Here is a 13943-nt window from a genome sequence, read left to right on the forward strand (position 1 = left end):
TATAACTAAAGACTTAATAAACTTTCCAAGTATAGTTTTTAGTTGCCTTTCAAATGAAATGGCAATAATTCATAGCCCAGGCTGCCTCAGCATGTTCTTGGTAAAGGCACTTAAATCCTATTGCGTCTACAACAAATGGTCAAAAAATAATGATAAAAATGCCGTTGAAAACAAGCCAAAACAACCAATGTATTTGGACTGCAGTTCTGATGTCAGACCGACCAGATGTATGGATGTATCCGCATTATTCAATTACCGGTGTACAGGTAGATAATCCCAAATGCACATATACATATACAGTTTTAGTGCCGCATTTTTCCGTTTTGGATTTTTACAGTTACTGCTGAGTTTTTAAATTTAAAAATCATGATAACTGAAAGATAGATAAGAAAAAAAGTAGATGCATCTAGATTTTTGTCTATTTATATCGATTTCTTTATTGATTTCATCTAAATGCAAATTGTCGTTGATAAATACAGACTAATGTAAGATTTCTTTGCAAAATCGGACAGGTAGCTCTGCAGTGTTTCATTCTTTCTCTCCATATTTCGAGAAGTTCCTTTTAAAAGTTTCCAATGTCGCACTTCACGCACATTGATAACAGCTTCGTTCTGTATATTAGACTAGCAATTTAATATTTGAAACTTAACATTAAAGTTTTTAAAAATTTCCTGATCTTAATCACTGTTACTCTATTTATATGAAATGATCACAACTGTACCTTCTTTGAGTTCTTCAAAATAACCATATTTGTATCCGCTTTGAGTTCTTCAAAATAACCATATTTCTATCCGCTTTGAGTTAAACAAAATGATGCCATTTATATCCTGTTTTAGTTATTAGGAATGATCACATTTATATCCTTTTCGAGTTAGGAGAAATGATCACATATGTATCCAGTTCGAGTTATCCGAAATGTACAAAATAAAACCTATCCTTTCAGAAGAAACATGGTCACCTTCGTTTGTAATAAGTTTCATCTAAAAGGAAAGGGGCACAATTGTTTGTTTTAGTTTAAACATTTAACACGTGAAAACCCTTTTATTCTTGAAAGAAATATTTGAGAAATTCATCAATTTTGAGAAAGTTATTAAAATATCCTTAGAGATGAGGCAAGACCCTTTAAAGGAGATTTCAGCTTTATTTTTTGTGTTTTATTTCTCCCTGGCGTCAGTGAAATATTGTGTAAAAATAATAGCAATACAAATAAGAAATATATTCAGAACTGTGCTTGAGGATGAAATTAGTATAATTACTCTTTGAACAATATTTTCCGATAGACAGACAGACCGAACAAGAGAAAACGAGACAGAGTTAATGCAGACTAACTTCATGTACTCTCAGATGTATACATTAATCAAAGACTAAATTAAAAGATACGTTAACCACTCTATATATAGCTGTCAGAGTCGTTTATATAAAATATCTATCTACATAAAGAGCAAAAAATGTACATTTTAATACATATCATATATATATAACATCTCATAGACACATGTAACATGCTCATATATGAATTAAAATTACAATATCATCTGCTATAATAACAACAACAATAATAATAATAATAATAATAATAGAAATAATAATAATAATAATAATAATAATAATAATAATAATAATAATAATGATAATAATAACAATGACGAAGAAGACAAGGAATAATCGCTGAGACTTAATTTTCCTCTAGTTTGTTGTTTGACCGCGCATCAACACAGCTAGGAAGTAGATTAATTAGTACCGAAGCAATTATAGTAAATTGTTTCCCAAATGATGCACCATGGTTCACGGCTCAGGATGATCCAATGGTAGGATTCGAATCCGCACCCGTTTGGTCTGAGTCCGGCATGCTAACCATTCCGCCCAAGCGGTTTCTATGTCAGGCGCCTCTTGCGATATACACGATGGTTCATAAGGCCTATTTTACATCGCCGAGCACATAAGGGGGTGCACTTAATTGCAAGAAAGGCGTATCAGTCATTTATTGCTTTTATAACATCGTAACGTCAACTTTTCGTTAGAATGTTGGATCTGCCTGATACTTTTCTACTTATATACGCACCAATGATCGCATAAACCATTAATTAGAATTTATTGTAGTATGGAGTGAAAAGTGACAGTAAATATATATGGCTATAACAGTATTGCGAAATTTTGTATGACTGAGCATCAAAGATTATGAAACCTGCGACTTTTTGAAAACTACAGCTATCTAAATGCGATAGATGTGGTAAACACAATGCATTGGAATCACTTCAAAACATGCACGTCATGAGAATTTGTTTTGATCACGAGATTAGAGGGAAACAGCTACAGCCAAAAACACATAAAATGGCATACGTGAAAAATTTGATAAGGCGTCTAAACTGTTAGCTGGGTGATACATGACTTTTCAAAAGTAAACGAAAAGAGATAAAATGGAAACATGTGATGCTAATTCAATAAAATTAGCAAGAAATTGTCAAAGAAATAAAGCTAAAGCCTATAAATTTGTCTGCAAGAATGCGATAAAAAAACAAATAAATGGCTATGAAAATGGAAATATATACTGGCGCAGCCACGAGGACATTTTGACGGCTTTAAATTTAATTCAAAGACCAAGTCAAACAGTCCACTACACAGTCACAACGAAGTACGATAAAATTAACCAAAATCAGTGAATTTCACACATTTATTATACATCATTTGGATGAATGGAAGCTCATTTACAGATGACAATACTCTTTATCCTAGAATAAATGGAGTCCAGATTGAAAGTACTTATTAGTCCAGTACCATACACGTGTCCTGCAACACAATTTAATGTACCTAATTGCTTAACTCGCCTTTTCGATGTAAACATAGGAAATAAGTTTAATGAGATAAACGTTTTCTAGACTGGAAACTCTGATTTTCACATATAAGCCACTGAACAGTTTTTAAAAGTACACTATAAAATTTGACGATGACGAGGCAATGCAAAACAACAGAACACAGTGTGACATGACATGTTGACAAAGTCAACTAAACTGACTGTGTGGATGGAGGCATTTAGTTGTGGGATTTCATACAGGTAAGTGACATATATGTTTCTGAGTTGGTTAAATCGGTTTAGAAATTTCACGTTTACTTCCAAACACGAAAGATGTTGTCTGAATGCAAAATACCGTTATCTGATGAGTATACATTAAAGTTAGCAGCAACGAGGGTGAACAGACCACTTGCTTTAAAGTCCATTTATGAATATGAAACCTATACGAAAAGAAAGGAACATAAAAGGTCAATCACGTCAAACCAAAGCCTCTAACTTACCGAGAGTTTCTCTAATTGGGATACTTTATCTTTGTCGTTTGTGTTTTTTACAAATTTGTGTTTACCCACCGTGACACTTATTTGTGGTCGCACCCGCTTTACTCTATTAATGTGTGAGTAATTAAATGGAATCTTACACTAGTAGACTAGCTCGAGAAAGATTAGAAGCAATTAGAAGATATATTCCCGTTCGTGACGCTCTCAAACAAAAACTGCAGGAACGTCAAGAAGCACAAATTGAATATGCAGAAGGTACAGAAAAAGTATTTCAACCTGTTACAAAGGTTACTGAAGGAGTTGCAGAAGCTACTGAAGGACTTCTTCCGGCATTAAAACAAACTGTTGAGCAAAGTGAAAAGACAGCAAGAAGAACCAAACAAGCAAAACAGATTTTAAGAGATCTTCCGGGCGAAATAGTTGGAAGAGAGGAAAAGATACTTGAAGGTATTGGTGAAATAAAAAACGATCTTACATCAAAACCTAAAGTAAGAAAAGAAAATGTTGCAATGATTAATAAATTTAGAGAAGGTGTTATTGAAGAACTTACATATAAAGAAATTATTACAGAGGAAGGATTACCTAGTATAGCAGCGTTGTTTTTGTGTGTGTTGAAAGTCTGAACTTTTAAAACCTGAGTATATTAGCGTAAATGTTGATATTTTTCTTAGAAGGATATATCGTATACATTAAAACAAACAAACAAACAAACAAAAAACAAAAAAACAAACAAACACAAAAAAAACAGGCTAGAAATGATGAACCAAAATATAGATAATATACTGAAGAAATAATTAAATTTTATGCGGAGTAACAAAAACAACAATCTCAACCTAAGTCACAAATTCTTCAACCTGAGCCACAAAGACCAAAATTCATGAGGCACAAATTTCTCAACGTGAACCACACAAGCCAAAAATTCATGAGCCACAAATTTCTCAACGTGAGCCACAAATTTTCAAATAACAAAATGTTCAAAAAACAACCTGAACTACAATATTTTAAACCACAGTCTTTTAAAGTACAATCTCCTAAATCACTATTTCTACTAATTGATATTAAAAAATAAATTTACAACTAGTGGTTTAGACAATATAATGAAATCAGAATATGAAGACGCAGTAGATAGTGCCGCACAGAGATATAATCAAACAAAAAGATACAAAACCTAAATATGTTGGATCTTGGAGAAAAAAAAGATAATTGGGTTAAGGATGTATATTCCATTTATACTAATAAACTTGCTGAAGATGAAGACACGAATTTTAATCAATTTAGAAAGGATGTAAGCAAAGAGAATCTGGCACACCTTCTGGTGCTACTAGAAGTGGTTCTGTTACTCAAGGAACTTGTCGTGACAGTGGTGTTGTCGATGTTGATCGCTTAGAAGTTCTGAGAGGAGGAAAACATTTTCAGCAATCAAAGAAAGATTAACTGGATTAGTACGAAGAAAACCACAGCCAGTAAATTTACACAGTACTGAAGTTATGCCTGCAAATATCAGTAAAATAATAAATCAAACTGCTAATAAAAAACTATCAGAGTTTGATGTTAATAAAGTTGTTCCTACAAAATTGACCAATGAAATTATGGCAGCAAATGCAAGTTTTATTTCAGGTAGAGGTCTTCGTGTTAGACGATATTAATTATAATAAAAATGTTTAAGCATATATCCGATCAAGCGTTTGATATGGACGCACCAGTTCTTTAAGATGAATTTGTGATTATCAATATTATTTTTATGAAGCACGTATACCAAATCAGCGTGGACTAATCGGACTACAAGTTCAAGGTACGAGCAGATATTTCTAGCCTGCTGAAGCATTTATCGAAGTAGAAGGAGAACGTGTAACAGATGTTGTTCATAATACACCATATCATGCTAATGCCATAGCTGGCTTTGTTAACAATGGAATTATGACATTGTTTGACAGCGTTTTGTATATGATTGATGGAAGAATTATTGAAATAATGAAAAAAACACGTTGATGTTACTACAACAATTTTAAATGTGGCTAGATATTCAGATGATTATGCAAGATCAGCTGGTCCATCAATTATGTTTGCTAAAGATAATACTAATTATCCTGATCATAGACCGTATAATATAAGACGACCAAGAAACTTCGCCGATGACGCTGATACTAATGTGTGGCCGGTGGTTCATGGAGCCAATCCAGAATTTAATTTAGGATTTGCTATACGTAAATCAATGTTAAAAGGTGATCGTTGAAGAGTTTCATGCACAATTCTGGATTTTGTAGAAATGTTAGAAACGTTATCTTCGGAGCAAAACATACAGTTGTACTTATAATAAAAGGTAATGATAACGATGTTATTTGGCAACCAGCCGATCCTGATGCCGCTGATAAAGTTATATTATTCAAATTTTCACTGTGGATGCCAGTAATGACTCGAACAATTACTGAAGAAGAAAAGTTAATTAGTTTATGAATTCAGGCGGAAAATCATTGTTATCATGGTTATCATTAACTACAGATAGCACTCAAAGTAATGTTGCTGGATTATTTACATGGCATAGTGCATCACAACAAGGAGTTTCTGCACCAAGGCATATCTTTATTGCTTTACAAGGTGCTGATCGAATAAACTCACAAACACGTAGTCATATGATATTTGACAACTTCAATGTTAGTGAAGATTCTTTAAGGATAAATGGGCATCAAGAACCATCAGAAGATATAACGTTAACTTTTGAAAATGACTATGTAGCAGGTGCATATCATCGATTAATGTCATTTATGGGAAGTGCTCAAAATATGGATACTGGTTTAAAAATATCACAGTTAGATTTTACAACATAATATCTAATCTATTATTTTTCATTCGAGCATATACAATTATTCAAACAATCTGTTGATTAAATTCATTGTAAAGCACTTGTAAATCCTGGTGGTATTAATTATAGAGCAATTGCAGTTATACTGAACAATAAAGCAATGATACTTGAAGGCACTGGCGAGCGAATGCGAGTTATTGACCCACCGATATAAAACATGTAACATCTTCAGTTGAAAATAACTTATTACTTAAAAGAATGTCTTATCATCATGTTAGATCAGTCTGACCCCTGGTCAGAGTAAAAAATCATCTTCAATCAAATTCAGCAAAGAACTGTGAAATAAAAATATCACTAAGAAAAGATCAGATCACAGGTGGTCAAAATAAACTATCATCGTCAGAACATCATCTCAGGCATTTCAATGATGCCAAACAATCAAAACCAGGCGTTAAACTTAATCTTTCTGCTGGTACAGTTAAAGACTCAATTAAAGCAGGTGGTATATTTCCACATCTTGCAGCTATACCAGCATTAATAACCGCTGTAGCCTCAGCTGTCGCAAAAGCAGCTGCACTTAGTGCTATTGTAGCTGCTGGTGAATTAGTGGCAAAAAATTAATAACAGGAAAAGGAATAAAAAAAGGGGAAGCCGTCTATGATTAGAAACTCCTTAACGATACGGAAAAGGTCTGATACTTCCAGGAACACTTTGTTAATCTTTCCAATGTCAAATCTTGATTTACTTGATGCTGCTAACAAATTAAACATAAATTTTTAAGGGGCGTTTTGATTCGTGATCAATTACAAAACAATAAAACAATAGTGAAACTGGTATTATTATTCTCGATAATAGTTCTGGTCCTGGTACTCACTGGCTGGCATACACCGACGGAAAAACTCATAAAAATATAAGTAAACATATTAGTGATGAAATATCTGAATTATTAAATCTTGCAAATGTAGATCCAAACAAAGTTGTGTTTCAAGATAAGCATGGAAACGTAAAAACAAGCAATCTTTCATTGAAAGATATTATCGTTAAAATTAATGGAGTAACTGAAAATAGAATAGCTGTGTTTGATAGTAATGAAAAAATTAAACCCGGTGTTATTATGTCAAACTTATTAGATAGTGTTCTAGGTCGAGTACGAACATCCGCTGATATTGTATCAGTTCTCTTAATATGTCTAATAATAAAATTACTGGTTTTGGAGAGCCAGAATCAGACAATGACGCTGTAGCGAAAAATTACAACCTGCCAATGATGAACTCGTTAGAATGAAACGACTTTATTTAGAACTGATTATACTGCTCATGTGAACACAGTTTTACGTTTTCGTATAGGAATAAACGGGGTTGTTGATGACATTAAAAATGTACAGACAGTGTAATATATACTGTAGCTTCTGGACAAGCATAATGGTCACCACTTAATAAATCTATTAAACATCGCGCTGAGGTTACCGGTAAATACTTGGAGTTATTACATTTACAATATCTACCACAATTTCACAGCGTTATCAACTCCTGAATCCGTCAGGCGGATATCCTGGATACATCTTGGTGATGCTTGAGCAAAACGACAGGAAAAATTTACTGTGGAACCCGAAGAAGAAAAAGAAACTCGGCTTGATTTATTATTGGTATTTTGAATTAGTCGCCAATTCCCACAGAATTGAAATATAATGAGCATTCCAATCAATGTGCAGACCAACATGACAGATATAATCAAGCACGTGAATGGCAAAAGAAACTAAAAATATCTTTGACGAATATACAGTAAAAAATGATATAGCAGACGTGTAGTTGTTGTTGACATAATTGTGTATTCATTATCTGCTTTTATCGCTGTAACCGGTGTGTTATTATCAACAATAACACCACCGCTAGTGATGACACCAGCAGTTGTAACAATTTGTGTTTCAGCTGCAACAACAATTGCTGGTCTTCATGATATTATTGCAACAAAGGTATGCATGTGTACAACACACAATTGCATGATTATATAATACAATTACATACAGCGATACTATCATACTCCAAATTATCCTCGTTATTATCATTAAGCCTTAGTGATGGAAAAATATCAGATTTTGAGCTCACGGAGATAATTAAAATCTACAAAGAAGCAATGACTGTGATAGAATCCACGCCGGATTTAAATAATAATAATAATAATAATAATAATAATAATAATAATAATGATAATGATAATAATGTCAACGCCGATCGAATTACCACAACAGATTCTCATTAATACAACTCCGCCCTCAAACAACGATGATATCGGTAAGCTCAACTAATCCTGAGTTTAATGTTAACTTTCCAACTGCAATTACAGCGAAAGAAATAGCGCTAGCACAATTACGACTATATTACAGCTGGCCAAATGCCTAATCTTAATTATTCGGTGGATTGCCATAAAATAATTCACTTGTATTTTTAAATACAAATAAAGATGATGGAACTACCGATTGGCAAGTTGTCAGAATTCCAACAGGTAATTGTCAAATCGAACAAATCAATGATGAATTCCAGCGCAGAATTAAATCAAAAATAGCTTTCAACGTTCACGAACCAACTTTATCAGCTGCGATAAAATTATATTCACCAGATTATGTTGTAGATATTTATCAATCATCGATCCGATCTGTATTAGGTTGGCCTAAGGTTCCTCCAGACTATAAAAAATACCCACCTGAACCAAACTGAAATGAATTCCTCACAAATGAAAAAACATTACAACAATTCCAAAATATCGAGAAGAAGAATCCCCATTACACTCTACTCTTCAATATCTCTATCCTACTTCTATGGTCAAATCAGTAGAACGATTTTATACTGTTAATGAAGAATTATTCAAATCATTAACTAATAAAATTAGAAATGAAGATATATCTATGTCTGCATCATTAGTAAATCTATTAAAAATTATATTCTGTAGTATCCTAATGGGGATATATTTTACTCTAATAAACAGTACAGTCTGTAAAATAATCAAATCGAGAGCGGAGAATAACAAGAAAGCAAGTCGATATCCAATTTTGAGACCAAATACTCAGTGGAGTAAAAACTACAACTCCAAATATTGAGTTCCAACTCCATTTTCAGATGATTTTGAGATCTTGGGGTCTAATAATATTTTTAATTCACTGAAGAAAAATCTGAGAGCAATTTTTGCATATATGTTTAAGCCTATTATATTTGCTTAATTTTGATATACTAATTTGGATATGATTTCGTTTTTACAGAAAATTTTGGTATTTCTTTATTCCATCGAATAGAAACAAATATTTGTCCATTCTTTCAGTTTCAGTCATTCTCACTGCCTTCACATGATGCAAGAGGTTATTGGTTTTCTTTGGCCACTTGCTGTCCATTACTTTTAACTAAATACATTCTTCTACTAGTCCATTTGTGGATTTTACCTTTTAAAATCTTTCTGAACTTTTCTCTTTCCTATTAAAGCCATATATTACTCTGGAATTTCGCCCATTTGCGTGCTATTCACTCGGTACTGTTCACTGCTAGCTAGAATTGTATCCCCCCATACTTATCAGTGCTAGTATGATTAGTTTTACTCATACTGTTCACTGCTAGATAGGATTGTTTTTTTTTACCATAACGTTCACTGCTAGATAGGATTGTTTTTTTTTACCATAACGTTCACTGCTAGATAGGATTGTTTTTTTTTACCATAACGTTCACTGCTAGATAGGATTGGTTCTTTTTACCATAACGTTCACTGCTAGATATGATTGTTTTTTTTTAACATAACGTTCACTGCTAGCTAGGATTTCATTTACGCAAAACTTACTCGTCCTATTCAATGCTAGCTCACATTGTATTTCTGCCGATTTCAAACATGAAAACATACACTTAACGATACTAGCACTACTTTCACGGTAAGTTAGACAAAATCGGAATACAGGATCGCGATTAAACAAGGATTCCATTCAACACATGTTTTATACTATAACTGAATTGTTTTATTCTATAAATTGTGACAAATCAAAGCATAGATTTACTGAAAATAAACATGGTAAAACAAAATCAAAATCACAAAGTTATAAAATTGGCAAAATATTCGACCGACTGACACGATTTGATGTTAAGATGTGTGTGTTCTTCTTTATTATTGCACGGTGTATTTTGACTTCCAATGAACAAAGCATAACCTAGACGTTGTAATTAATTTTAGCTGGTAAGAGTACCATGATGACAGTATTGAAATTCAAACTAGGTACAAGTATTGCATCAGCTTCAACATAACCACGGAATGTTTTTTTTCTGTTTCTAAAACTTCAACAGAAATGACCATGCTAAAATATTTCTCAACAATTTTTACAAAAAACCCGATATGAGAAAACATGTACAAATGTCTCCACACCATTGTGTCCATTTATACAACTATAGTGGTCCCTGATTAAATGATTGTATGGATGGATAATCTCAAATTTACAATTACATGTTTAGAGTGAACAAAAGTCTGGATCTTATGAACTTCTATATTATTGATGATGTATTGCCCCCTCCCCCTCCGCCAGTAAATTTTGCTTGTTCTAGTAGCGGTTGCTTAGCAACTTATACCTATTATTAATTACAAAAGTGTAATCTAGGTACTCCTAATTATAAGGCATTGTTTATGCTATGTTCATTTAAAGTCATATTGCCAAAATATATGGCGTAATGACCAAGAAGGGCACCTAAGTCTTAAGATTTGTCGGCTCAAGCGCAAATTGTATTGAAAATGTTTGAAAGTCTCCGTCGTTTTTACTGACTTTGATCAACCTATTTTTCTCATCATTCCCTATTAATGATTAAATATGTACCGTATAATGAGGTTGCGCTCTACAGATATTTCGTAATTCTGACAGAGTGTCAGGTGTAAAGTGAAGATGTGGCTGAGATATCTTCACATTTCGTAGCTGTGGAAATCGTGCATGATGCGCACGCATCAAAATGGCTCCTCCCAGTGCTCGAAAAATCAGCCGGAACAAGTACATTACTGTATTAAGACAGAGAAAACGAATTTTGCCAGAGTAGGCATTACTAGGTTCTGAAAATGCAATGAATGAATTACAAAATATCTAATAAGTGAAAACAAAACAAATACCAGCGTGTATCTATCTATCTACCTATATCTATTTATCTATCTATATACATACATATATATATATATATATATATATATATATATATATATATATATATATATATATATATATATATATATATATATATATATATATATATATAAAATTTAAAATATTTAAAATTTATGTTTGAAATCCAAGAATTGAAATTGACCAAGCGGTGCTAGTATTCCTTGTTATACGTTGGAAGTAAGGCCAAGCCGTATGCTCTCTAACCAATATTACACCACTAAATCATGCACAAAACAGAGAGGGAATCACAAGTTATTTTATCAACATTAGACATACAAAGTCATTTTTTTTAAAAGCCAGTATAACCAATGAGGAAAACCTAGGAAGTTATTTTTTGTTTATAAATCAAACCCTGTGCAAAATTTGAAATTGTGGAGCGCAACTTAAACATTGTATTATATGCGCACTCAAGTTAAAAGACATACCTTTGCGCAGTGTTGAATTTGCTCCGGAGACATCAAATATATGATGAACGTGTGAAATGAAAATCTTTAAGATAGTTGTAAATTTGCGCTAGAATCATGGAAACTGTAGAAATAAAAATCCGCGAAGATTGTCAGTTATATGATATGGATAATGTATATTTGAACTTTCATAAGAAGAGAGCAAAGAAGCAAACATTCTAAATTTTTTGAACCAGATTTCTTTTACATTTGTCCTCGCATTGCCTTAATGTTTGGAAGTTATTGTCATTTCCATTACATCCTCCATACATAAATCTTTTACAGCAGTGACAGCTAGGATCAAAGTAATACCGTGACATCTTTGCACGACACGGACCGGTCTCTCTTTCCAGGTAGCAGGCGTCTTTTGCTGGAGTATCTTGGATGCATGTTCCTTGACATTCGTCCAAAGACATGAAATTATTTGCATTACCACCACAACCCCCATAAATAAATTCTTCACATTGTCCATAGATCGGATTGTACAAAAAGCGCCTAAAAGCAGCACGGCAGTGTCCAGTCTCTTTCGGCAAGGAACATACACACCGTCTTTGGCATTGACGCAGAGTTAAGAAATTGTTTCCGTTGCCTTGACATCCACCATAATAGAATAATTCACATCGCATGCTTTTAGGGTCAAAATAATATCTACTCATTCTTGCCTTACATAGTCCAACTTTTTTCGGTAACAGGCAGACATTGTCTGAAATGATAAGAATTCATATCATAAACTCAAGTATTGTCCGAAATGGTAAGAATTCAAACCTAAACATTGAGTATTCTGAATAATGTAAAGGTAAGACTATTCTGAAAATACACTGATTGCTTTGTATGATGAACTTTGTAGTGAAAACAATGTGTAAAATATATAATAAATACATAACAATCTTCCCCTCCTTCTTCTTCTTCTTATTATCATTATTATTATTATTGTTATTATTAAGTCTTGCACATTCCTTGTTCTGTATGCGAGTATTTAAATTTTTTTCCACTAGAATTATGCCTTTATCTTCAAGTCACTTTGAATTTCCTGACAATCAATATTTATTGTTTTGTTAATTAAATTAATTTGTTCGTTTTACCTTCATACTTCATATGTTATCTTAATCAAAATACTTGTTCTGGCACATGCTGCCGTCCTTATTATTATTATTGTTGTTGTTGTTGTTGTTGTTGTTAAGGCTGGTACTTTCCTTTTCTGTATGCGAGTGTTTAAATTGTTTTCCACTTGAAATATGACTTTATCTTCAAGTCACTCTGCATTTCCTGACAATAGTCATGGAATTGATAACAATCCATATTTATGTTTTGTTAATTAAATTAATTAATTTGTTTGTTCGTTTTACCTTCATATGTTGTCATAATCAAAATAATTGTTCTGACACATGCTGCCGCTTCAACAAATAGATATAAGTTCACAAGCAGGCCAAGAGACAAAGAAAACAAACAAACACACTTGGAAGGACGATGCCAACAGTTACGGCGCTTACCTTTAAATGGAAAAGGCTGTTGCTTTGATCTTGCTAGCGGAAGGGATATATTCGACAGTACTAATGATTCCGTTGGATCGGGTTCAACAGAATGTGTCTGACCCTCAGGCAGAATTGGAACATTTGGAAGATTAGTGTCTAGAAGTTGCGGTTCAACGTAGCTACTGACAAAGAGAGTTACCAAAATTGTCAGCAAAAGACGACAGTGTTCACGTTCCATTTTCTGTACAAAAAATAAGACGAGGATAAACTTTATGGATTGTGATTAGCAAAAACAAGAACTTTAGTATCAACGATTTATGATTGCTTTCCATTCAATATGTTCTGGCGCAAATTTTATATTCGATATATTCCCTTTTAGTATCCCTATTATATTCGAAAAACAACTTTAAGAGACATTAATTATTTGTGTGTGTACTGTCATATACTATTATAGTATCTGTCTCATAATAAACCAGCAGCCACCAGGAACTGAAACCAGGAACCTGAGAGAAAATTCCGTCATATACTGTTATGTTATTTGGTTCTTACTGATGCCATCGGCACCCTAGAACAGGACCCAGGGAGCCTAATCTAAACTTTCTCACAAATTAATCTCTTACTCAACCCGTCATCTGATTTATTCTATCTGTAGACATTCAGCATGTCCATGATATAACGTTCACTGTCATAACTTTCTCATGAAGCTATACATCTTTTACACAATTAATAAGACTTCAACTCTTTTTTTTATCACGCACGCCTTGCTCTTA

General features: G+C 33.1%; 1 pseudogene across 1 annotated transcript in view; it reads right to left on the bottom strand.

The window, feature by feature from the left end:
• LOC149795088 (papilin-like) overlaps positions 1–13411 on the bottom strand; it is a 98309-nt pseudogene extending 84898 nt beyond the window's left edge. The window contains exons 1-2 of the transcript XR_016422040.1: positions 13192–13411; positions 11890–12404 (exon numbers count right to left, since the gene is read on the bottom strand). The product of XR_016422040.1 is annotated as a papilin-like (transcript). The remainder of the gene's footprint in view (positions 1–11889; positions 12405–13191) is intronic.
• Positions 13412–13943: the final 532 nt, after the last annotated feature.

Source organism: Sinohyriopsis cumingii, chromosome 7, assembly GCF_028554795.1.
Source record: "Sinohyriopsis cumingii isolate HCF-2022 chromosome 7, ASM2855479v2, whole genome shotgun sequence".
Classification (NCBI taxonomy): domain Eukaryota; kingdom Metazoa; phylum Mollusca; class Bivalvia; order Unionida; family Unionidae; genus Sinohyriopsis; species Sinohyriopsis cumingii.